The 25,447-nt window shown below is 40.3% G+C and overlaps 1 protein-coding gene across 32 annotated transcripts in view; it reads left to right on the top strand.

Annotated features, from left to right (window-relative positions):
• Positions 1 to 25,447, top strand: part of CHRM3 (cholinergic receptor muscarinic 3) — a 502,174-nt gene that overhangs the window by 206,906 nt on the left and 269,821 nt on the right. For 18 of the 32 annotated variants that reach the window (XM_025448584.3, XM_025448594.3, XM_049108903.1 and 15 more), the window contains exon 3: positions 12,460 to 12,522. The exons of the other annotated variants lie outside the window; for them this stretch is intronic. The gene's annotated coding sequence lies outside the window, so the exon portion shown is untranslated. The remainder of the gene's footprint in view (positions 1 to 12,459; positions 12,523 to 25,447) is intronic. 32 annotated transcript variants of the gene reach the window in all.

The following is a 25,447-nucleotide window of genomic DNA, read 5'->3' as shown; positions in this document are numbered from 1 at the left end:
GACCTGATTTGTGACCCACTATGTGGTCTCTTCTGGAGAAAGTTCCATGTGTACTTGAGAAGAATGTGTATTCAGTTGCATTTGGTTGTAAAGTTCTGTAAATATCTGTGAAATCCATCTGGTCCAGTGTATCTTTTAATGCTCTTGTTTCTTTGGAAATGTTGTGCTTAGAAGATCTATCAATTGTTGAAAGCTCCGTGTTGAAGTCTGATTTTCTTTTCTGATCGTGAACTCAAGATTAGGAGAATCCCCCCTAAAAGCATAGCACAAAATAGGCAAATGTGGTTTGGTGTCCTCACCTCATCTTCCCTGAGTCTCATCCAGTGCTCCTGGGAGGACTTCCACAGACAGTGAAGAGCTGATGTCATTAAGCACAAACTTTTGCCAAGTCAGATGCAAATTGCACTTACTGTGCACAGCAAGCAAAGGCTAGACGCAGTATCATTCTTTTTAAAAAATTTTTTTCATTTAAATTCAATTAATTAACATATAATATATTAGTGGTTTCAGAGGCAGAGGTCATTGATTCATCAGTATTATATAACACCCAGTATTCATTACATCACGTGCCCTCCTTAATGTCTATCACCTAGTTTATTCATCCCCTCACCTTAACCCCCTCCAGTGACCATCATTCATATGGCCACATTACAGGTTATCTCTGAGGAACAACTACTGGCTTGGAGCAGAACAAGCCATCTCAGAGCAACAAATTGCTTTAGTTTTGTTTAAAAACTAGAATGAAGACAACATACGTTTTTATGCATATTTAAATATCGGTGTGTATTTATACAACAATGACAATCACACAGATTATATATTCTAAAAATCTCTCTGGTACCACACCCTACAGCACTATTCATGGTCAGCCTCATGCACACACACCAAAAGTTGAATCCTAGAGAATTGCAGGCCTCAACATGTGTAACGTTCATTGATGATAGGTCTACAGGTAAAGAGAAATGAAAATAAAGAGGCCATAGGTGAAGAAAAACACGTCTGTCTTTGTGTATTTGTATATGTCTACATCTGTCCGTGTGTGTGTGTCTCTCCTTTCTGTCAGCCTTCCTGCCAGTCTTTCTGCTTGTTTGTGTTTCTTAATCTATTGCTCTGTCTCTTCCTGTTACACGCACATGTGCATGGGCATTTAGACACACTCTCCCCACATTAATAACGATTAATCAGGAATGTAAAATCACAAAAGCAATAATCAGGAAGTATGCAGTATCTCATTTAAGAGAAAAAGAAGGGTAGCATAGGTCAAACAGCTCTGTATCTGGCCTGCGCTTTCTTAAAGACCACGTTTCTACTTATTTGAAAAATGTTCACAATCCTATCGATACCTTACAACTAAACAAATCAAAACATCAATTGGATAATGTTATGAAGATGAATAGGAAAAGGGACAAGAAAACAATGTTACATATAATGTGAAATTTCAAATACAAATCTTGAGTTCAAGGAATTATAACATTATGGATGTGGGAGAGTGGTTATCAAGTCTCACAAGGAACTCATGGCAATAATTGGTATGATTTTAATACTTATGCACAGAACAGACTCACTGGCTTGGGGAAAATAAATCCCGAACCTACATTCCAGTGTCTTTTCCTTCACTATACCTCAGATTCCCAGTGGCTCCTGTTAACTTCTAGGCCATCAAAACATCCAGATCTTACCTCATCCAACAAAACTTGAATTTTGTAGGCACCGAGGTGGCTCAGTGGTTGAGCATCTCCCTTCTTGCACAGGTCATGATCCGGGGGTCCTGGGATCAAGTCCTGAATGGGCTCCCCATAGGGGATCTGCTTCTCTGTCTGCCTGTGTCTCTGCCTCTCTCTATGTCTCTCATGAATAAATAAATAAAATCTAAAAAAAAAAAAAAGCAACTTATATTTTCCCCATATAGCTAGCTGATACTCCATGTGGTTGAAAGAAAACTGCAAAGGTGGAAATGATTTCATGGATTATAGAAATATTTTCATGTAGAATATTTTTCAGTCCCTAATTGAGTATTTAATTGGCAAAAACTCAGATCAGCTTTTTCAAAGTGATGAATATCTCAGGTGTAGTAGGATTAATGGAATTTCAAAAAACAAGATGGAGTATGAAGATATTATATTTGAACAAAAATACCCTTCATTAGCTTGAAAAGTGTTCACTTCTGTGTAGTGTCTATAATACAGAAAAAATTAATACATTTTTTCAAGCATCATTATTTAGTTGAATATTTCTTTTTTGTCTCATTTTAAAAATTATTATTTTAATTCCTGTGTAGTTGGCATACAGTGTTGGTTGACTCTTAATAATTCTCCCTGGTTTTTGTTTTATTTTGAATGACAAGTAGTTTTATTAGAGTCTAGTTATTTTCTTCTTGCCCATGTTATTTGGGGGGAGGGATGTATGTGATCTCAATAAAAAGAGTTTTACTAGAATGAAGCCATTTCTGTGAAATCCAGACATCCAGACAGACTTATCTGGATGGATTTCTCTACGGGAAGATACAAATGCCTTCATGTTTACAGCCATCAATTAGAAATCAGCTCCTCCCATGGCCTCAGCTGGGAGAAAAGACACTTCTTTGTGATGAAAGAACTTTTTTTAGTTTTTAGAACTTTTTTTAGCATGTTGGCTCTAGGGATCCTTCAGATTGCTTCTGATTTAGAAAGGCATAGCCTTGGTTATTAGAAGGCAGTATATGTTAACCATCTACCTACCAAAGATATTGTTGTTGTTGTTTTAAATTTATTTATTCATGAGAGACACAGAGAGAGAGAAGCGGCTCCCTGTGGGGAGCCCTAGGTGGGACTTGATCCCAGTATCCCAGGATCACTACCTGAGCCAAAGGCAGATACTGAACCACTGAGCTACCCAGGTTTCCTCCAAAGATATTGTTGAATCCAGCAGGGAAAAGCGATACTAACTCAGAACATTTGATCATTTTCTGAAAGATATTTTACAAGAAAACTCCAGGGGGAACTGATTAAATGTGTTTTTTCCATCACCAACAGCATTGTATTTCCCAAGAACAGCTGTACAATAGGAATTTTCAAAATTCTAATTCATCTCTTCAAAATTGACCTTTTCCAAATATAGGAGGTTGAAATTTTAGCTAAATACAGTTTCAGGAGCTCATTCTACTTTCAAGAGTCTATCATAGAATATCATGGTTACATGTCAAAATGTGGTATTTGAAAATATGTATTTCGAATATGGTTATTGCATTTTTTTTCTATTGCAAATCACTTAGTTTTGTTGCGCAGTACAACATGCCATATTCTCTTTTTGGAAAGACAAATTTATTTTTCATGATGTTATAGAGTCTATGAATTTGGGGGAAAATACTAATCCAGACCCAAGAGCAAATTCAATTTCAACCTCGGCTATAAAAGAAATATATCTTTTTCTTTCTGTACCAAAGTAGAAAAAAATCCTGAGCTGTGCAATGCAGCATTTACCTTAGTTCCTCTAAGAGAAACTCACGTGGCCAAAAAAATTGTAAAAGCAAGCATCATAATGCATCTGCCTTTATAAAATTCATAATGTGCGTCTCCCTTTTAATTTCTGAATGATCCTGATGTAAAGATGATGGTAATGTATTATTTAACCCAGTAGTTCCCAGCTTTATTTGAGCACCAAATCTCTTTTTTGAATATTGTGGAGGTACTAGGAGGTACAGCTCAGAAAATGTTGTAAACGCCTGTGAAGAGTCGTCTGATTGCTTTTGTCTACTCTGAACAGTATTCCGTAGGTCATTTATCAGAATCCAGTTAGGATGGCTCACTGTGACAATGCCAGCAAGAGTTAATTTTTATATAAATGATAGTTCTGTGCCAAAAGTTTTGAATCTCCAGTATAATGTTAAATGTCTATATTTGTATATGCATATTATATACAGTACACTGTGAATGATAGAGAGTTTAATGCTACTTTCCTTTGCTACACACACACACACACACACACACACACACACACAGGATAACAATCCGTAGCTAGATGACCACTGTAGTGTTCCACTGGAGGTTTTTTTGTATCTGGATTTGAATAGTGTAGGATAGTCCCTTTCATGTCCCTACACTACTATTGTTTCGTGACAGTGTCTCTAGGTATCCTGCTTATCTGGTATCTTATAGAAGAATTTATAAATCTCAGATTCTTCCTGCAGTTAAATTTCTTTGCCTCTGTTAGTTTGTTTGATAAACTATATTCCTGAGGAATCTGCCTTAGCTGCAGGATCCTCTGAGAAGTGCCTGCTAGAAGAATTTGCCAGGCGTGACTTCATTATTTCCTCTGATCTTAGCTGTATGTCTACTTGGGAAGCATTGTACACTTAAGGGAACATTTGGGGCACACAGTCCTTACCTACAATCCTGTGTAAGAGCCAGATACATGAATAGAAAGTAGGCTTAATTTAATTACAGGGAGCATGGTAACCGCAGATGAAACTAGCAGCCTAGGGCAGGAGTGTAGGGAGAGAAGAAGCTCAGAGAAGGTGTCAGGCATGGAGGATACGGTCTGACTTAGAAGTGCTCAGCCTTCATATTATTGTAGGGGATTTGTTTCAGATGACTTTGATATCAGAATAATATCTGCTTAGATTTTTAAAAAGTTGAAAACTGGAATGTTATGTAGAAAAAAAATCACACAGATTCCCATCATTCAAAATGCAGCCATGTTATCCTTTAGACGTAGTATTTCCTATCGCTTTTGTACACGTGTCCTCATTCCTGTAGAAATTTTGCAGACGCCTAATGGAAGCCCCCAAAAGATTCCTTTATGGGGCACCTGGGTGGCTCAGTGGTTGAGCGTCTGCCTTCAGCTCAGGGCATGATCCCCAAGTCCTGGGATGGAGACCTGCCTTGGCCTCCCTGCACGGAGCCTGCTTCTCCCTCTGCCTATGTCTCTGCCTCTCTCTCTGTGTCTCTCATGAATAAATAAATAAAACCTTAAAAAAATAATCTAGACTCTAGGCACATTTTTCTCCTTTAAAATTCATCCGTATAAACATTGTTATTTGATCAGGCTTTGTAACACTGGTTCGACCAAAAATAAAAAATACTCCTTTCCGGCTTTCACAGTCCTATTATGACTTAACTTCAGGGACAGAGAGAAAGATGGAGATTTAAGAACTACAATTCAAGCCACCTGAGTAGGGACTGAGGAACAGTTACCTGAAGAAAAGGTGATTAACATTTCCAGTGTGTGAACTGAGCCATTTCTGGCTGAAGGGTAGCATTTTAGTAATATAATATTGTTTATAAAATAAAAGAACTTCAAGACTGGACCTTTTCCTTTGGTATAGATTTTCTTTTGAACTTTTTTTTTTCTTTTGAACTTTTAAAGAATACAGGAAACCATTTGTTGGGTTAGACATTTTAAAATTATAGTGTTATGGATAAAATATTAGAAACGCCTTTTATGAATCAGAATGTATTTTCCCATGTAGAGCAACTTACTGAATGGAGCATTTACTTGTTTTCACTCACTGCAACACCTTTCTACATTCTTTCTCTGAATAGTAGTTACAGTTGCTTTTCCTAAAATATATTTTCCAAGGGCTATCTCCCTCTTATGCCACAACATTGGAACATTGGCCAAAGATTATTTACAGGGTGCCATTAGTACAAAACTCTTTCTGAGGCCCAACAGGTTAATAAAGAGATAACTCTGAGAACAAGGATTTTCTTGCCAAAAATAAGATAGATTTATTCATTGATTAATAGAAAGAGAGATAATACACGATTAGAGACAATACACAATTATGGACAATGGCAAATAAAATTACTACGACCTTTTTGATAAGTAATAGGCATTATCTGCTTACATATAAAATATGAAGACCCCTTAATTCATAAATTACAGCTTTAGGGATATATACCTACAAAATGAACATACATATACACAAAGATGGCTATTGCTAAATTGTGTCTAATAGAAAAAAATGAAACAGTCCTAATCTCATATATGGTAAAAGGATCAAAACAGTAAAAGGATTGAATAAAATTTGGCACTTCATGCTGAGGTGGGTTCATCAGCTCTCACAAAGCATGAGTTAGATCCATATGGATTGATGAGGAGTATGTATTGCACTGTCTACTGAGAAGAGCATATGCATAGTGATATGAAAAGTAGGATAATAATAAAAAAATGGGTATGCTGAATGATAAGACGAAACATAAGGAGAAATAAACATCAAACTATTAAATTCATGGGGGTTGAACTTGGGCATGAGAATGAGGGAAAGACAAAAATCATTTATTTTTTCTCCTTATATAACTAGGTATGTTTTGGATTATTAAGTGAGCTTTATTACTTTATAGCTAAAAAATAGAAAATATTTTATTATGTATTATTGTGCATGAATGGCCATGTAATTCCATTTCTAAATCATTAGGTTGCCTGCAATTCAGGCCGACCAAGATGAAGGCTCCAGAACAAAAAGTTAATGGTGGACTCTGGGTGAACAGAAGAGCCTCCTGCCCCTACCTTATGCTTTCTGCTCTGATTCCATAGACTCCTTGAAATTATAGATAAGTTAGTTTCCTAGGTTTACCTATAAATAGATGTATCAACTCATAAATACCTCCATATCCAATGGTGATTAAAAGATGGAATATAATAGTTTTTCTATATAAAAGGAAAAGAGAAAATGGATAAACCCATGGCTCCTTTTCCTTCCCACCTCATTCCCACTAGTAATACAGATTACGTTTTGATCAAACTACCTCAGCAGTTTTAGAAATATCATAATGAATCACATGCAGTAAATGACTCTTTCACTCTTATTTAGATATAGGGTCCACATATTATTTATTGCTATGTATTGCCTTCAGATTGATTATGTTATGAAAGGAATTAAGGGAGAGAGAGAGAGAGAAAGAATCCCAAACAGACTCCATGCTCAGTGCAGAGCCTGATACAAAGCTACATCTCATGACCCTGAGATCATGACCTCAGCCAAAATTAAGAGTCAGATGGTTAGCCAACTGAGCCACCCAGGGTTCCTCTTCCTCTTCTTATCAGGACACCAATCCTATGGGATTAGGGTCCCACCCTTGTCACCTTATATTACCCTTGTTACCTCTTTAAAGGTTCTATCCCCAGATGGAGTCACATTGGGAGCTTAAGGCTTTCAGCATATGAGTTTGAGAGGGATAAAATTCAGTCTGTGACAGGAAGAAAAACAAACGTAGGATACTATGGGATACTAAGTTTGTGTATATTTTTGTTATGCTAAGTTTCTCCCTTCTAAGTTTTCACTGTGTCTTTTGGTAAAAGAAACAAATTGAACTGACATTTAACTGCCTACTCAAGCCAGCAGGCATAATCTATAGAATCTTATTTTAGAAGGTCATGAATTATTTCATTAAATTGTTAAGATGTCTTCATATTTAACATAATATGTGAAGTATGTATGTATATCTTTCTCAAAAGTAACTTTTAAAACTCTGCCTTTTTTGCTTTTTAAGATAGTTAATGCTGCAAGAACTGGTTAAATGTGTTAAATTCTGGTAAACAACAGCTTCTTTTATTTAACTGGCCCTGTAGAAATACTAGTTTGTTGATAGCAAAGACTTTTTCTTCTAATTTATAAGAAAAAATGAAAGAAAACAAGAGAATCACATCTAATTAGAGAGTCAGCCAACAGTGTTAATATTATTAAAGAAGTTCCATTTTGTTACCTCTCCTGTGTACAGAGAAATGTGAAATTACAAAGTTTGGATAGTACTCTTCACACTGTTTTCTACATCTAGTCGAATCCAGCCTCCCAACTTTTATCTCCACTGTGTAAGATTAGGTCTGTGGAAATTGGATGGAGAAGCCGTTCTTTGCCACAGATAGGGTAAAGTTTTCTTCTCCATTCCTGTTTTCTACCAAAATTGAAATGGAGAGCAGTTCTTTTCTCTTCATTTAATTGTTGATTCTGCATCAAAATTCCCAAACTCTTGTCGTAATGAGACTTTATAAGAATCTTGGTGGCCACTCTTGCTGATCTCAGGCTCCCAGAGTAAGAATTGAAAACTGCCAGCCAGTAAGACTCCACCCTGCCCAGTTGCAGAGAATAAGCAGATTCATCCCCTCTGCTTGGTGGCTTATGGGAATTGTGTGACCTCTGAGAGGTCTAGGTAAAACTTAGACTTCTAGGGTCTTGGTGAGACAGCATTTACAGTTCATTGCCTTCAAATCCTAGTTTGCTCCCCTGGTTCTTACTTAAAATTGATGACCCCCAACCCCTACCTCAACAAACCTCTGAAAGCAAGGGACTCAGTGATCTGCTGCACCACTACCAGTGCACTCACTGCAGAATGGTAAACCTTGCCCATGTTCCAAGCAGCTGGCTGAGGTCTCGTCAGCTCATGTGAGCCACTCAGTCTGCTACCATCCTGATGATGAGTAGGCAGCCTGCCCTGAAGACTTCTGAAATTGTGTTTTCCATCAACCTGGCCCACTGGACATTATCCTGGTTTTGCAGTGACTTCTTAGACACTGCAGTGTGGTAGCTCTCCTAGACAGCAAACCCCCAAAGAATGCTATTCCCACTTACTGTCACTTCCATTCCAGAGGATTATGTTCTCAGGAATACCCAGGTAGAGGCTGTCTATCTTAGAGTGCTCAGTGTCCACTAAGAGACCTCATTGTGCTGCTCTGGCTGAACCCCATTGACTATCAAAATTGGCAAAGCAACATCTCAAAAATGTAGATATTGCTGGACCTGTTGTACCACGGCCCATTCAAACCAGGAATTGTGTTAATTTTGTCTTGAATGAACTAAAATAAAAAGGAATGGGAAGGGATCCCTGGGTGGCGCAGCAGTTTAGCGCCTGCCTTTGGCCCAGGGCGCGATCCTGGAGACCCGGGATCGAATCCCACATCAGGCTCCCGGTGCATGGAGCCTGCTTCTCCCTCTGCCTGTGTCTCTGCCTCTCTCTCTCTCTCTCTCTCTCTCTCTCTGTGACTATCATAAACAAATAAAAAAATAAAAAAAAAAAGGAATGGGAAGCGAAGGGGGAGGGTGAATGGAAAAAGATGAAGCAGCACCAAATTTTGTCTCAATGATCCTGATAGAGCTGCAGTTCCCCTACGCAGGGCAAACAGGCAGCTACTTCTTTATCTATAAAATGTAGACAATGGATAGGGCTGTAATGATGACATGATTGGGTGTGTATAAAGGGCTTGCTGTAGCACCTGGAGGATGGCGAGCATTTGGTAAATAGTCATCATTGCTGTTATTGTCACTGCTACAATTATGTGCGATTAGAAATGGAAAGAATCCAAGCTTGGACAGCAGCTTTACCCATCTCTCACTGGACAACCCTGAGACAGTTACTCGATTTCTAAACCTCATCTGAAAAATGGGAATAATAACAAAGGAATGAATAATTGCATTCATTAGAACAATTACAGATTTTAACTATCTCTGTCTTTTGGGGCACCTGCATGGCTCAATCAGTTAAGTATCTGACTCTTGGGTTCAGCTCAGGTCGTGATCTTGTGGGTTGTGTGATAGAGCCCTGTGTCTAGCTCCATCCTCAGCAGGGAGTCTGCTTGAAGATTCTTTCCCTCTGCCTCTACCCCCCACTCATGTGCTCATTCACTCAGTCTCAGGTAGAGATAAATCTAAAAAATCTTTTTAAAAAATTCTGTCTTTCCTTGTCTAGATGGAATGGCTTAAAAAATGAGAAGATGGACTTTGAAGGCAACTAGTCAGGGTATGATGCAACATCTGAGTGAGCGCAGATACTTAGTGAATCCTGTTTGTAAATAAGAACTTAATGCAAACCAGACTTAGCATAATATATACAGTTTTGGAACCATATTTATCATATTCCCTTAAAACAGGCTGTCAGGGACAACTTTGTCAAAACACTTGTTATTTTGGTCTTCAGATAAAGCAAGTTAAAAACTAAAGCTATATTGTGAAATTTAAAAGGAATATTCTATATCTTTCCTAAGAGACTGGGCTCTAATTCAGCCGAATACAAGAAGTTAAATTAGTTAATTAAGCTTATTTATGTCAGAGCTGTGAGCAGGTATGATGCTGTCTAAATCAGATGGCCGAGGATCGAGTTAACATTACTCTGATAGTAAAACATCTGCTCAAGTGTTCTGTGTCTTGCAGGCAATAAGAGCATAAGAGCAATATGCCTGCTCACAATAATTAGAAAGTAGGTGTATAATGACGTTTTGGAAAAGACGGAAGGAAACGGGACGGTTCAGATGGTGATACTACAAGTCCAAAACTGCCACTTCATTGATACTTGATTACGTCTGTAAATACCTATGATGTGACAAAAAGAAATTGTTACTTTAAGGACATTAACGAAAATGCCTACTTCTCTCTGAATATATCCTAAAAGTAGTATTGTGTTGGCCTATTGAACGAGGCTTCTCATCAGCCCTTCCCGAGTTATTAGTCTCCGGCTTTGAGTTCCTCTTTATTTGGCTAACTGCACGATTATGACAACAAACTCTGGAATCGGCAATCATATTTTCATTATATAACCTTTGAACTGTGTTTACTGGGATTTGGTAGAGCCTGTCATCTATACTCAGAGATTTGAAGCTTACCCCTAAATGAATGTCACGTGCAATTAATTTATAAGAGAAGTAATCTGAAGCTAGAGTGAAAGCTAGTTCTCTCAATGGTTTTCAGAATGAATGCTTTGCCACATCTAACACAAGAAACTCAGAGATACTTCAAGGTATTCAATCCCAGTTATTGTTCTCCAGTTCATTTAGTGAACAGAATATTTTTTATTAGCAGACACTTTAATGACTAGTGTTTGTTTTATCATTGTGTGACTTTATTTAATTGAGAGATAAGCATTTACTTATTAAAATGATCTAAATCCCAGTATGTAGGCATGTTGGGACTTCTTGTAAATTAGGCAGGTGTGTTCTGGATAACTGTTAATATTAACGATAAAATCCATATAACAAATACTTATCGAGCAACTACTATCTGCGGGACAATTAGAAGGTTACAGTGAGAGGACTGACATGTGCCTCTGTGGTATTTACTCGTCCTTGGGCTTGTTAGAGTCTAGAAGGAATCAATGGTGAAAGATGAAGTGTAGGCTCACTGGCAATGACCCACATGGATGAAAACATCCATGTGTTAGAGACCAGAGACAGAAGTGTGTGTATCCTCCCACCGAAGTGTAATTTGGTGACTTTCCCACCATTTCCTCTAGTAAGAATGAGAGTGTCAATATGGCCAAATATTCTCTTGAAGTTCCAGTTGCCTATATGTTACTTCCTGAGGAGATGCTGGCATCTAGAAAAAGATGCTCTCTAGGACAGTGCTTCTCACACTGATGCAGGACCGGTGACTTTTCTTTCTTTCCCTTTGCCCCAATCCTTCACAGATGGCTACTTCAAAAAAGAGAAACATGCAAAACATGAATCTGTTTTTTGTTATGAATGAAACGTTTCTTTTCATCTCTAGGCTTATCTTGTAGACATACTCTCAGAGGCTGCCCTGAGCTCCTCTGATCACACACATCCCAGGAACTCCAACCTCTAACCTCACAGCCTCTTTCATCCTGTCCTCTGAACTCACCTTCACCTCCCAGGAAACTGCAAGGTCCTTCTTTTAAAAATCCAGCAACATCTTGTCACTCCCATCCTCAAATTCTCCCATAGCACCTATTGTTGCCTCCTGACCCAGTGATGGCATTGACAGGAAAACACTTCCTTCATTCTCTGCTCATGGAATTTGGCGCCTCTTTTTCTTTCCCTAGTGCACCCTCAGAAAGCTTTCCTAGGGTTCTGGCCTAAATGTCAGTCTCTGTACACTTTAAAATGTAAATATCAGTGTCTGAAATGGGGTTGGGGGATTTTCTTTAAGATTTGACTCTATTGTGAGGTGGGCGGGGTGATGGGGTAACTGGGTGACAGACACTAAGGAGAGCACAAGACGAGATGATCACTAGGTGTTAATACTGTATGTTGGCAAATTGAATTTAACTAAAAAATTAAATTTAAAAAAAGATTTTACTGTATTCCTGGGTGAAAAGTGGGCTAAGCAGAGCTAACCATGTGTGTGTGTGTGTGTGTGTGTGTGTGTGTGTGTGTGTGTGTACATGTCCTCACCGGCTAAAAAAGGAGGGTACCCTCACTAACATATAAAGTGAAGGAATGTGTAACTTCTCTTGTTTTCTCTTCTTGCTTTATGTCCCTTTACTGTGACCAGAACTTTGGCGGGTGTGAGGAGTGGAACTCTATACAAAGAGCCTTTTGTAGAAAGTCAATGGATATGTTTCTTCTGCCAGTGACAGGGATCTTAACTCTCTGACCATGTGTATCCTTATCTCTTACATGAGATGATTAGGTACCATGATCACTTCGTCTAGAAAATTCTGTAATTTTCTGACATCCTCAAATCCTTTTGTGTACCCTATTGACTTATCCCCTCCCAGGGCTATATGTTAACCTCATTTTTTTAATTACTTCTAGCACCTGTATTCTGATTAGAGGCTGAATAAGTGACATTCAGAACTTCCACTAAGGTACTATAAGGTAAGAGCTTTTGGGGGGTTGAGTTCTTTGCTTTCATAAAAGGATTTATGGCTTGATCAGTGAAACATTAACGAAGAATAGGAATTCCTGAGTCAGTGTGTTTCAATATGATTATAATTGCTCCCTGTGCATCTTAATACAGATATACTAGTCATGCTCTGTTTTTGCATCTTAGTTAAGATACTTCTTTTGCTTGTTTGCTGATAATATTCAAAATTACAATGAAAGCATATTTGTTAAAATATGAAATAAGTTGTTTTATTTCAAATACTCATTTCTATCTTAATTGTAGCAATATGGGGTTATTGGAAATCAATGCAAAATATTTGAATTTTTAGCATATATGGAATCTTATAGCTCATCTAATTTTTAGAAGCTTAAATATTATCCCTTGATTTATATCACTTTATCCACAATGCTGTACAAAATCTGCTAGTGAATATAAAGAAAAAGCAATGTGGGGAAAAAGTTGAATCTCCTTTAAATGTTGTTTAAACTTTATTTAGCAGACAGTCCTACTAGCCTTCCCAATATCCCTTCACCCTTCCATAATAATAATACTAATTGTGATGTTTTGAAGGGCAGTGAAATGCCTACTTTGGAAATCTGTTCCTTCCCTGACTCCTTTACTGAGGCCACATATGTAAGTCGCTTCTGGCTAATGACTTGTGGATGGTGAGCTCCAGGGAGGGCTTCCCTTCTTGAGTTTATTCCCTTCCTGATTTTATTTCATTCCTAAATAAAAGAGCAGGGCTTCAAGAGCAGAATATTTTTGGAACATTTTCTTTGCTATTACTCCATCTTCCTACCTGGAAAGCTATTCTAAAATTTGTAGCCAAATTTTAACTTACAGAGGTAACTGAATGATGACACAGAGAGGTCAGTGCCATTGAAAGGAGACTATTACTTACACATCCTGAGAGAAAGGCCACTCCCTGCCACCAGGGCCACCTGAGGAAGCACCAGCTTTGACCTGGAGGCAGAAGACAGAATGAGAAGAAAGTCTAAGTCAGAAAGAAAGTCTTTCAGAAAGAAAGGCTAAGTCAAAGCCTTTATTGGGAAGGTCTGTGGGAATAGCTTTGCAGGCAGGGCACTTGGTTGAGGACTGGCCAGTTGGAGCAGTGTGGTTGGTGTCTGGATTAGAGGGATGATCTCTGGCTGTCTGGTCCCTGGCCCTGTATGACTTACGGCTGGGGAAATACTGGCTTGGGGTGTAAAAGAGGAGAATTGAGACTGTAGATCCCGGATTGCTTGGTTTACATATGAAAGGTGTGCTCTGTGCCACGTTCTTTGCTATATGTAAGACTGACTAGCTTGGGAGAAGCAGTCTATCCCTGGGCAGCCAGCTTTTAAGATCTCAAAACATCATAAAATACACAAAAAAAACAGATTAGTACCCAACACAGCCCCCATCTCATCATCCCAAGGACAAAAGCCACAGCTAGAGATGTTGGCAAAGAAACATAAGTGAGTTTGACTCCTTGATGACATTCCTTCTCTCTAGCAAGTTTACCGTACACTCTCCTGTGGCATTACTCAGATAAATCCCTGATTTGTTAGATCTCCTGACACTTGGAGCTGAATGCAGACATAGCTGATTCATGGACATTCAGATCAGGGCGTTGTGCTAGACATGCCTCTTTCATCTTCACAAGAGTGCCATCCAGGTATGATTATACCCATCTACAGATGAGGAACCTGAGATGTTAAGAACTGTGGCCTATGATTACAGGTTGTCAAAGGCGATTTTTGAACTGGACCTGTCAGGTGCCTTTCCCCATACTCTGCTACCTTGATGCTTACCCTGACGATATATGCCAGGAGCCTGTGCTGTTGCTGATCACATCTGCTAGGTAGTCCGTGGCATTGCCGGCTCACTAGCCCTTTGAATGTTTGCTCTTCAATAATACGGAATTACTATTAGACTATCCATTTATGAAACTAAGTAAACTGAGGCTATTTCACATTAAAAGAGAAAAAAGAAGAGAAGGGCAAACTCTAATTTGGGGAAAACAAGGTGAATTAGAACTGCCTATGAAAGCAAGTGAAGGAAATATTAATTCCAAGGTGGGTTGGTTTTGCTTTTTTAAAATTTTTTTTTGAAATAAAAGGTTAGAACTAATGGTCTCAATATGGCCACAAAATTCAGCTTTTGACCTACAGTCCTAATATTAAATATTCTCCTTCTGACAGCCTCTATTACTTCACTCATACTTACTGGTTCAGGAAGGGGGTGGAAATGCAGGTAAAAGATAAGTTATATAAAGAAACTCCTTTCCAAAGAAAGTCATGCACGATATTGAAAAAGGTACTGAGCTGGGTCAGGGAAGGAGGTGCTCAGGTAACGGGAAAGTCTCTGGGCTGGAAAATACAAGAGGGGCAATGCAGGTGACAGCCAGCTCTTCTGAGGCTTAAAAATGCCATCTCACCTCCCCAGACCTTTGTTCTTCATTTATAAATTGAGGATGTCAGATATTCTGATATTCTCTGTGTGAAAGAATAGCTTACCTTGTCGGATCTCCTTTGTTCATGCCAGGGACATGCTGTATCCACTAAAGCCAACCTTTCCTTTTGGCCTTTGAAGCTATGAGTTCTCACTGATTTTCCTGTCCCTTTCTTCTCTCTCAAAGTGATCCTGAATCCCTTCATTTCTTTCTGTTTCTTCTGTGGTGACTGCAAGTCCTTCTGTCTTGCCTGGACAGCTTCATCAGCTTCCTCATGGTCTCCTGGCTCCATTCTTGTCTTACCAAAGTCCCTTTTGTGTGCAGGAGCCAGTGTCCAGGGATCCCGGGTCACATCTTGTTACTCTCCTGCTTGGGACCAGCTTAGAACCCTTCAACCCATGCCTTCCTCTGCATTAAGGGCACAACGTACAACCATGCCTTACCCTTCCCATACCTTCCTCCTGGCTTCCCAGCACCAGTGTCTGTCCTCCATACTGTTCCTTGAGTGTTTCTTTCTGTTCCTGTCCCCATCCTGAGGCCCTTTACATTCACAGCTCTGCTGCCACAATCTTCCCTAACCACTCTCTGGAAATGAGTGCTTCCCAGGCACCCGAATTTAATTCCTTCGAAAAACTAGGAATTTTATTTTGTAAAGTGTACTACAATACCCCCATATGGTAAACATATGTACACATTACAACTTAAGCGATTTAGGCAGGACATGAAGAATTCAGCCAGATTTGTTGATAGTTTGTTGCTTATCTCTTGCTGTAGAATGATCTAAGGTCCTTGGGTTTCTTCATTGCCAAAACCATGGTGCCTATGAGGATGCCTGTTCCCTGCAAGAAGCTTAGTAAATATTTACTGAATGAATGAATGTAGATGCAGAAAATGCCATAGGTCAGATATGCCAAAAGAAGCTAAGCAGAGCTTACAGGTGTCCCCAATAAGTCTACTGCTTCGGAAGGAAGGGAAAAAAATAAAAGTAAAGATGAAAAAAACAAACAAACAAAAAAAACTTCTAAGGGGAGGGACAGATAGCCGTGCACACAGAAATAGCGATAAATATTTGGGAGGGACCATTCCAGGTATTTTTCCCAGCAGTGTGTTTGGTCTGTGATGATGTGTGGCAGAGGCCAGTTCTCTGGATCTCACATAGATTTATTGGCTAAGCTTGGCACATAGATGATCAGAAATGCTTGTGGAATGAAGGCCCAAAAGATGAAATAATAAATTATTGAACTGCTAAGAGCATTTTGCCTTTTTTTTTTAAAGTGGGCATGATAATATTCCCTTGATGCCAATATTCAGTCCGTGTTAGTAACAGGCATTCCAAATACACTGAGTGTGAAAAATGTTCCATGAAACAGAATTTGGTTACTGTGCTAGGCATCTCCCTGAGAGCATTTCAGAATTCATTTATTCTTCAAGTAAATTGTCACAGTGACTATCCAGAATGGCACACCGTGCTAATGTATTAAAATGCGGATGGGAAAATGGAAACTAGAAAAATGTCTTATCTGTCAATTAAATGATGTAGCCTCGTAGTTAGATTATAGCAATTTGGGGGCTTTTTGTTTTTTGCCAATTGAGATTTGACAGCCGTTTATAAAATATTTACATTCTTATTTCAGGCACATTGACAGCACTTTTGGGTCTTTGGAAGATGTTAATTACATGTTAGGAAAATGTTTTAAAAATTTTTGAAGCCAATCTGGTGAGGGGAAAAAAAATCTGTTTTTTTTTTTCAAATTGTACAAAGGAAGGAAATTACTAAAGGATATATTTCTCATAAAAGTCAGAAATAATAGATGTTTGTGACCCAAAGACCTACTGCATGTAAGGTGAAGGAATATTCTTCTCCACCCGGTCTGTTCTGGGCACCTTAGCTTTTCTTAATCAGCTCTGTCCAGCTAGATACATGCTTCTCATTTTTTTCACTCTATTATGCATATGTAATGTTTGTGTGGTACATGGGTAAATTAGACAGGATTTGGGACCATCTTTATGGAATTTTGCAGGAAAAAAATCCATACATATTTTTAGTATTGAAAGTAGATTAAATAAGTGTTGGGAACAACACTAGGCATTGAATTTATATAGAATTTTCCAGGAAATGGGCAGCCCGGGTGGCTCAGCGGTTTAGCGCTGCCTTCAACCCAGGGCCTGATCGTGGAGACCCAGGATCAAGTTCCACATCAGGCTCCCTGCATGGAGCCTGCTTCTCCCTCTGCCTGTATCTCTGCCTCTCTCTGTCTCTCTCTCTCTCTCTCTCGAATAAATAAAATCTTAAAAAAAGAATTTTCCAATAAAATACTTCCAAATGTTCTTATGAGAAATGTACATTTACATATAACGTTTTCGGGATACCTGGGTGGCTCAGCCGCATGATCCCAGAATCGCAGGATGGAGTACTGCATCGGGCCCCCCTCAGGGATCCTGCTTCTCCCTCTGCTTCTCCCTCTGCTTCTCTCTCTCTCTCTCTCTCTCTCTCTGTCTCTCATGAATAAATAATTTTTTTAAAAAAGATATTACATATAACTTTTTCTTATCAGTAATTATGTAAGAAGAGTGATCTATAATTCTTGATCAGTGGTCTGTCTGAAGTTTTGTCAGTCACTATCTGTGTGATGCTTTGTAAGAACAAGTAGATGACAGAAAATTTAAAACGTGTTTTAGTCATTCAAGAGTTTCCTGCAATTGAAATTATGTTTAAAGAATCTAATGGCTATTACTTTCTTTCACGGGCAAATGCTATGTTGAAATTTCTACAAGCAAATGATTTTGGAATCCAACCTGTTTTAGTATCAAGGATTTTAAAACTTCATGGAAAGCGTAGATCCTTCTGTAGCTATCACCCTACACATATCTTGGGCTCCACTACAAGGTCATAGTAGTCACAGATGGGCAAAAATAAGCTTGAGCCTATCTGTGGATCCAGAAGGCAGAGGGCATTTGGAGGCTCTGGGTTCACTGCCCCTTCTCTCCCCTGGTTCTTCCCTGCCTCTCTCCATTCATGTGGACATTCAGCTTGAAATGCTAACATGCCTCTCCCCCACTGTGTCACAGCTGTCCCTTAGCCAGACTTGGGTCCCAGGGACACTTAAGCATGCATCTGGTGAAGAGACCAGTTATGCTCAAAGAAATGAGTAGACCTGGGGAACTTGAGTGGCTCAGTGGTTGAGAATCTGCCTTTTGCTCAGGTCGTGACCCTCAGGTCCTGGGATCGAATCCCACATTGGGCTCCTCACAGGGAGCCTGCTTCTCCCTCTGCCTGTGTCTCTGCCTTTCTCTTTGTCTTTCATGAATAAATAAAATTTTTAAAAAAATGAGCAAACTTTTGCCTTTGGCAAGGGATACTGGGAATTTGCAGATATGAAGCCTGATCTAGTAGAAACTTGACTCCCTGAGGGCATTTCATGGACAGGGGAAACCCAGAGTGGATTCTAGGATGTAGCACTTCTCGAACACTAACGTGTATACCCCTGTTAAAATACAGATTCAGATTCAGAAGGACCGAGGTGGGCTCGAGCTTTGGCATTTCTGACATGTCCCAGATGAGGCTGATACTGACATTGACTGCGCTCTTAGGAGCTAGATGGTGACACAGTGGGACCACAGGGTCATGGCAGGGGTACTGTTGCCTGAGTTGCAGAGCAGTACTGGACAGAAGTATCTGCTTTAGGTGAAGACAGACATAGGCCTGCCACAAAGAACTTTCCTCACCCCCAGGATCCCCTGGCCTGTATCACTTGCCACCCTTACTCCTCCCAATTTTCTATCATGTCCTTTGGCTACCTGAGCCACCAGCTGTACCTTCCATGGCTCCCAGCCACTTGTGCATGAGTGTAGCAGCTTACTGTGTGGCTGGGCACTGAACTTGATGTCCAGGTGGCAGAGCCCATGTTGGCTATGCTAAGAGCATTGCAGAGTGGCATCAAGTGCCAGGTGTCCCCATCGTGCTTGCAGCCGATGAAAGCTCAGAACCAACCTGAGCTCAGAACCAACCTATGCTCAGTCACACCTGCCCTCTGGAGGGCTGGTGCCTCCACCCAGGCCCACTGGCTGCACAGGGCTCCGAGGGCATCTGCGAGTATCCTACTACCCAGGGCGCTGTAGTTCCTTGTGTGGGAAAGTCCCACAATCAGGTTCCAAAAGACACATTAGGGGGAAGTAGTAATTCCAATAGTTCTCTAGCAAGATTGCAATACGTTATGTGGGACTAGATTAAAAAGTTTTCATAAATGACCCAAGAAAAAGCAGTGCATTAAAAAAAAGACTAAATTCTCAGAGGAATAGTTGAAAAGAACGTCCACACCAGGAACAAAATAAAATAAGCTAAAAGGAACGTTCGGGAAATAAGTATGTGTTACGCTTAGGTTATGACCCTTATCCCGATGCCTCAAATCTGTGCCTCTAGCTTAGACATCCTTGCCTAGTCCACATCCATATATCCACCCAGACAACTCTCTGGACAGGTTTTCACCACCTACTCCATAACCAGAATAGCAAAACTGAACTCCTGCTCCTCTGGCCACTCCCTACTTCTCTGGGTCTGTCCTACTGTTATGCGTGTTATACAGATGCAACCCTGAAACCGGACGCATCCCTTTATCTTCCTGAAGTGAAAATCTAATATGTGAATGAAATAAAATGCTGCCCTGAGGTTGACTGGATTATCAAAATATCTCACAAAACACCATTTCAAACAAATACACAAATGGTATCAGGTGATGGGAATCAAAAATAAAATAAATCTTATGGGATGACTCTAAAAACTTGTAACAAAAGAACAGCTTGATAACTTGAAAACTAGTTATCAGGTAAAGTAACAAGTGATTAATTTCATAAAAATTCAAGTTTGTAGATGACACTTTTTAACTAGGTAGAGGACACTTTATCTTAAAGGAAGCTTCAGACATAATTCCATAACAAACAAAAATTCAGTCACATTCCAAGAGAATGAAAGAGCTCATTACAATAAAAACTGCAGAAAAGAACATGGAAAACTAGAGCCACTATCTTCACACCAAAAAATATACAGCATGCATGCAACCATGAGCAGACATCAATTCAAAGCACACATGAGAATGACTTGGAAAAAGCAAAGATCTCATAATGTGATGGAAGGCCAAAGCTTCCACTTATTGCAAGTGCTTTATTTACATTCTAGCATATCGTGGGTGGGCAGGGGGAGGATTCCATTATGCAGCTTCTTACTGTTCTAAGACTGCAAATTTTGTCCAGTTTTCTTTTCAGCAAACTAGTTACTCAGTTCCTGCTGTGTGTTCTTAAGAGAAGTCTTAGATAATCTATACCCATGCTTTCATATAGCTTCTTTTCTTAAAGAGCATGCAGTGCAGTCAGTCCTGTTTGGATGAGAAGCTCCACACACTTTTTAAATGTTGTGTTAGATACAAGACCCTATATAAGGAGTATAACCAAGCAGTTTAAGTAGCAAACAGACCATGGCTCTGTTGTTGTCTTGGGCATACTTCAGCATCTCAACATCCTTGATATTTTCCACAGGGATAGACTTAGGTGAGCTTTCAGAATGTGTGCCTGAAAAGGATGCGTTAATCACATTGCCAGGGCAGAACAAGAGGTAATTTTTCCTTATGGCTTCAAGGGCGAAGACGAGGTGACATACATAGAGGCAGGAGCAAAGGTAGGACTTACATGGGCAGAAAGTAACCGGTAGGCATTGCCAGGGATCATGGGACAGAAGACAGGTGATAGCTACAGATTTCTAGCGTGGGCGAGTCGGGGCAGGCGAGGTGGGCTCCAAGGATATGGAGAGACCCGGACGAGCAGAATGTGGAGGATTGTACAGGATCCTGGGGTGGTGTTTTTTTTTTTTTTTTTTTTGAAGATTTTATTTATTTATTCATGAAAGACACAGAGAAAGAGGCAGAGACCCAGGCAGAGGGAGGAGCAGGCTCCCTGCGGGGAGCTCGATATGGGACTCAATCCTGGAACCCCAGGGTCACACTCTGAGCCAAAGGCAGATGTTCAACCACTGAGCCACCAGGTGCACCAGCAGCTTGGGTGTTATCTGAAAAATCACAGAGTACAGCTGAAGGAGCGTGAGCCAGGGATTGACATGAGGAGAATGAACTGGGCAACACTACATGGAAGTACATGGCAGGTGGGTAAGTTTCATCAGGAATAAGGACCTTAAGGACTGAAGAGGAACCTGTCCCCGGAACGAGGGAAGAATAGACTCAGAAATCAACAAGGAGAAACTTAGTCTCATCACAGTGCTGTTTGTTCTGCTGTGTCTTCACACTTTTCAGTGCTTTTGATGATTCACCTTTCATCTGTAAATGTGAGATGGAAAGAGAAAGAACAGTCAACAAACACTGCTGCCTGGGTTCTCTCTTCATTTCTGTCTCCATCTTTCTCTTCCTCCAAACCTGGCCGACCCCAGTTTTCCTTCTGTTTCCTCCTCCTGCATTCCAGAACCCATTGCAGCCTGGCCTCTGGTTTCCCCATTTGCCTGGGAATGCTGTTACCCAAATGAGTGGCGATCTCCTTGTATGTGAGGAACCCCAAGAAGTTTCAATCCCTAGCTTTATTGACAGTCCCTGCAAGTTTTGCTGCCATAGCTTTTTTGAAATTCTCTCTTTCCTTGAATTGCAAGGAACTCTCTCTCCTTGAATTTCTGTCACCTGCCTATAAGTGCACATCCTCTTCTCTGCCCCACAAAGCTCTGTTCAGCATTCTTCTCCTGTCTTTGAACTTCAGGCTTAGGCTATGACCCTTATCCCGATGCCTCAAATCTGTGCCTCTAGCCTAGACATCCTTGCCTAGTCCACATCCATATATCCACCCAGACAACTCTCTGGACAGGTTTTCACCACCTACTCCATAACCAGAATAGCAGAACTGAACTCCTGCTCCTCTGGCCACTCCCTACTTCTCTGGGTCTGTCCTACTGTTATGAGCATTATCCAGGTGCAGCCCTGAAACCAGACACATCCTTTTATCTTCCTGAAGTGAAAATCTAATCATAATTAAAATGCAGCCACTTCCTAGCTCTGTGACCTTCAACATTACTTAACTTCTATGGCTCTCAGTTTTCTTATCTAAAAACTGGAAAAAATAGTTAGCACTTGCTTCACAGGTGGTATTATGAAGATAATCAATGGCACATTGTAAGCCCTCAATAAATATTGACCATTGCATTCTTTGAAATAGACTCCCCATTGACTTCAAAAGAAAAGAAAGCCAAAACTAGTCTTCTTAGCATGGAATTTGATTTTTGCCTAATTCCCAAACTTCACAACTTCAACCCTGTGGTCATGATCCACAGCCCTTAAAAAAAGATGCTCTAAGGTGCTGTGCTCTGCCCCACCCTCCCCTGAGCTCACTGGTTCTTCTTCCTGGTATTAGATCACAGCTTAACTGTGGTCGTTTCCATTGATCCTCAGAGTGTATATGACATAGCTCTTCCTGCTTTTGTCTTTCCAAGTCTGAACTAGTTTTCCCTCAGGTGCCCCTAGAAAGCCACTACCTTAGAATAATTTGTTCTACATTGCCACTGATAGCACATCTTTATTTGCCTCTCCATCCTGTCAGCTCCTCGGTGGTAGAGGTACTATTTATCTTTAGGTGGGAGTGGTTTTGAGAAGAAGTATAACCATAAGATATGGACAAAAGAGAATAAGCATAAGACACACCAATTGTGCACCTAGAAATGGCCCTGGGTAGAGGAGAGTCAGCTCCTTTTCCTCCTCAGTTGAGTCTGAGATAGCTGAAAAGGCGCAAGTTGGAAGAGGAGAAGGCAAAAGGGAATAGGATGATATTGGGGAAAGGCTGAACCAAAGATGTGAAGGAAGTGGTAGATTGTTCACAATGGATTAGAGATCCATGGGGCACAGTGCAAAGGACTATGATGTGGGTGACCAGCAAGACAGGAGAGCTCATGCTGACCTGGTGATAAATTTGTACCTGCATAAAAAATTCCAGAAAAAAAAATTCCAAAGAAGACAGGCTTTCAGTCTTAAGAATGAGGAAAGGACAAAACACACATAAGTTTGTGATATTTAGGAAGCTGAGATACAATGCTAACATATACACACAGTAGTAATGAGTCACAGTATTTTTGGTTACGGTATGTGTGTATGTAGTTCCATATAGTGCCATGTATAAATACACATTTTTATAGATAGCTGACCCTCCAATAACAGGGATTAGGCGTGTTGACCCCCCTGCACTCAGAAACCCATGTATAACTTTTGATTCTGAAAACTTAACTACTCACAGCCTGCTATTAACTGGAAGTCTTACCGGTAACATAACAGTCGATTAAGATGTATTTCATATATTAAACGTATTCTATACTGTATTCCTATGTTAAAGTGAGCTAGAGAAAAGAAAATGTTATTAAGGGCCAGCCCCGGTGGCGCAGCGGTTTAGCACCGCCTTCAGCCCAGGGCGTGATCCTGGAGACCCGGGATCGAGTCCCACATCGGGCTCCCTGCATGGAGCCTGCTTCTCCCTCTGCCTGTGTCTCTGCCTCTCTCTCTCTCTCTCTCTGTGACTATCATGAATAAATAAATAAAATCTTAAAAAAAAAAGAAAGAAAATGTTATTAAGAAATCAAGGAAGAGAAAATACATTTAGAGTACTGTAAAAAACACCTGCTGTAAGTGGGCCCAAGCAGCTCAAACCCATGTTGGTCAAGGATCAACTGCATTTTGATTATAAGAGTAGTATAGTGTTTATTATAAAAATACTGGCAATCAGAGAAATCAAAGACTGATATGAAATGGGGTTTAAAACAGAGGTGGAGGGGTAGGTGGTATAGACAATGCTATAGGCCCGCTTGACCTCACAGGGGAGAAGAAACACGGTAGTGGTTGTGGTCCAGATTATAGGGGCGGCACATGGAACCCAGAGAGGGCCTTTTTAAGCTGAAGGATATGAAAATCTGTTTGTGAAATGGTGGACATGATTGAGGAAGAAAGGACAGAAGGAGTGACAAACCAATAATGGATGAGAGAGGGGGCTGCTTCAGGAGTAAAGACCTGTGAGAAGTGGGAGAGGAGGAATTGTGCCTGGGATGGCCTTTGGCAGATGCAGGGAGGGAAGGTAGACTTCATGAGCATGCATGCCACTGAGTGGATAGGTAACGATGCTCAGAAAAGGAAGCGGTTCCCAATCATTATCACTTTTTTTTTCTTCAGCAGGGTTCTGTATTCCCTTCAGTTTAAATGATTTGCGGTTTGAAGGCCCCCTCAGAAGAAAGCAGGCCATGTGCCCAGCAACTGACCACAGTGGCCTGTTTTCAGATAGACTTCTGTGTCCTGGCTTTACCTCTTACTTCAGCTGTGGGGCCCTTGTCACAGCTGGTGTGGGAGGCGCTGGTGTGGGAGGCCCTTGACTGGGCCAGACTGGACTCCCATGCCAGGACCCCAAACCCATTACAACTGTCCACGTCAGCTGAGGCCGAGCACTTAGCCCTTCCCGCCTCAGCACTGCTGTGGTAACATGGTGATGAAAGATGACACTACTCAGAGAACACCGTACAGTTTGTAGAACTGAGCCTACTACATACATTTCATCTGTGCCCTTCACTTCTGTGAGCCTAAGTTTCCATGTACAAAATGCAGTTGATGATACTCCAGCCACACACAAATATCACAAGAATGAGAAAGAAATTGCACATAAAGTTCCCAGCACACAACAAGAGAAAAGGAAACTGAGTGAGTGTCCGAGACATCTTTGCTGGGCAGCAATGAAAATGGGGAGAGAGAAGTGATTTGTTGTTTGAAGACAAAACCTTTTAAAACTTACCTCTTAACAAAGTGGAAGCCAGTGGAAGCCTGGTAATGTGACCAAGGCCCAGCCTTTCTTTTGAAGTTGATAAATTTAATAAAAATTTATTCATTTTCACTTTAGTAAAGGTGAGCAGATGTTTTGTGTGTACAGAGGCCGATTTCAGAACACATCTCTGCAGAGCCTACCTTAATGTAATGAGATTTTATATTGGGAAGTGACATTAATTACCACATTATATCAGAGCATCTGAACAAGTATACAAAATGGTTGAAACTAAGCAAACTGAATTACTTAATTAAAATATTGTGTTTTGTAGTATCATGAATATAATATAAAAACAGTGTGTTAAAGGGATGCCTGGGGGACTCAGTCAGTTAAGATCTGCCTTCAGCTCAGGTCATGATCCAGGATCCTGGGATTCCCTGCATCAGACTCCCTGCCCACTCTGCTTCTCTTTCTGCCTGGCGCTCCCGCTGCTTGTGCTCTCTCCCTCTCTCTCTCTCTCTGACAAATAAATAAAACCTTTAAAGTATAGTTTGTTAAATAAATATATATGTATATATATCATATATATATATCCTATATATGTATGTATATTATGCGTCTTGATTTTCAAATGGAATCACAAGGATCCAAAGGCAAACCTAGCACAGTGCCTGGGATATCGTAGCTACTGGACAATGGTGGATGAATAA

This window comes from Canis lupus, chromosome 4 (genome assembly GCF_003254725.2).
Source record: "Canis lupus dingo isolate Sandy chromosome 4, ASM325472v2, whole genome shotgun sequence".
In the NCBI taxonomy this organism is placed as follows: Eukaryota; Metazoa; Chordata; class Mammalia; order Carnivora; family Canidae; genus Canis; species Canis lupus.
This window is presented reverse-complemented; position numbering and strand designations above follow the sequence as displayed.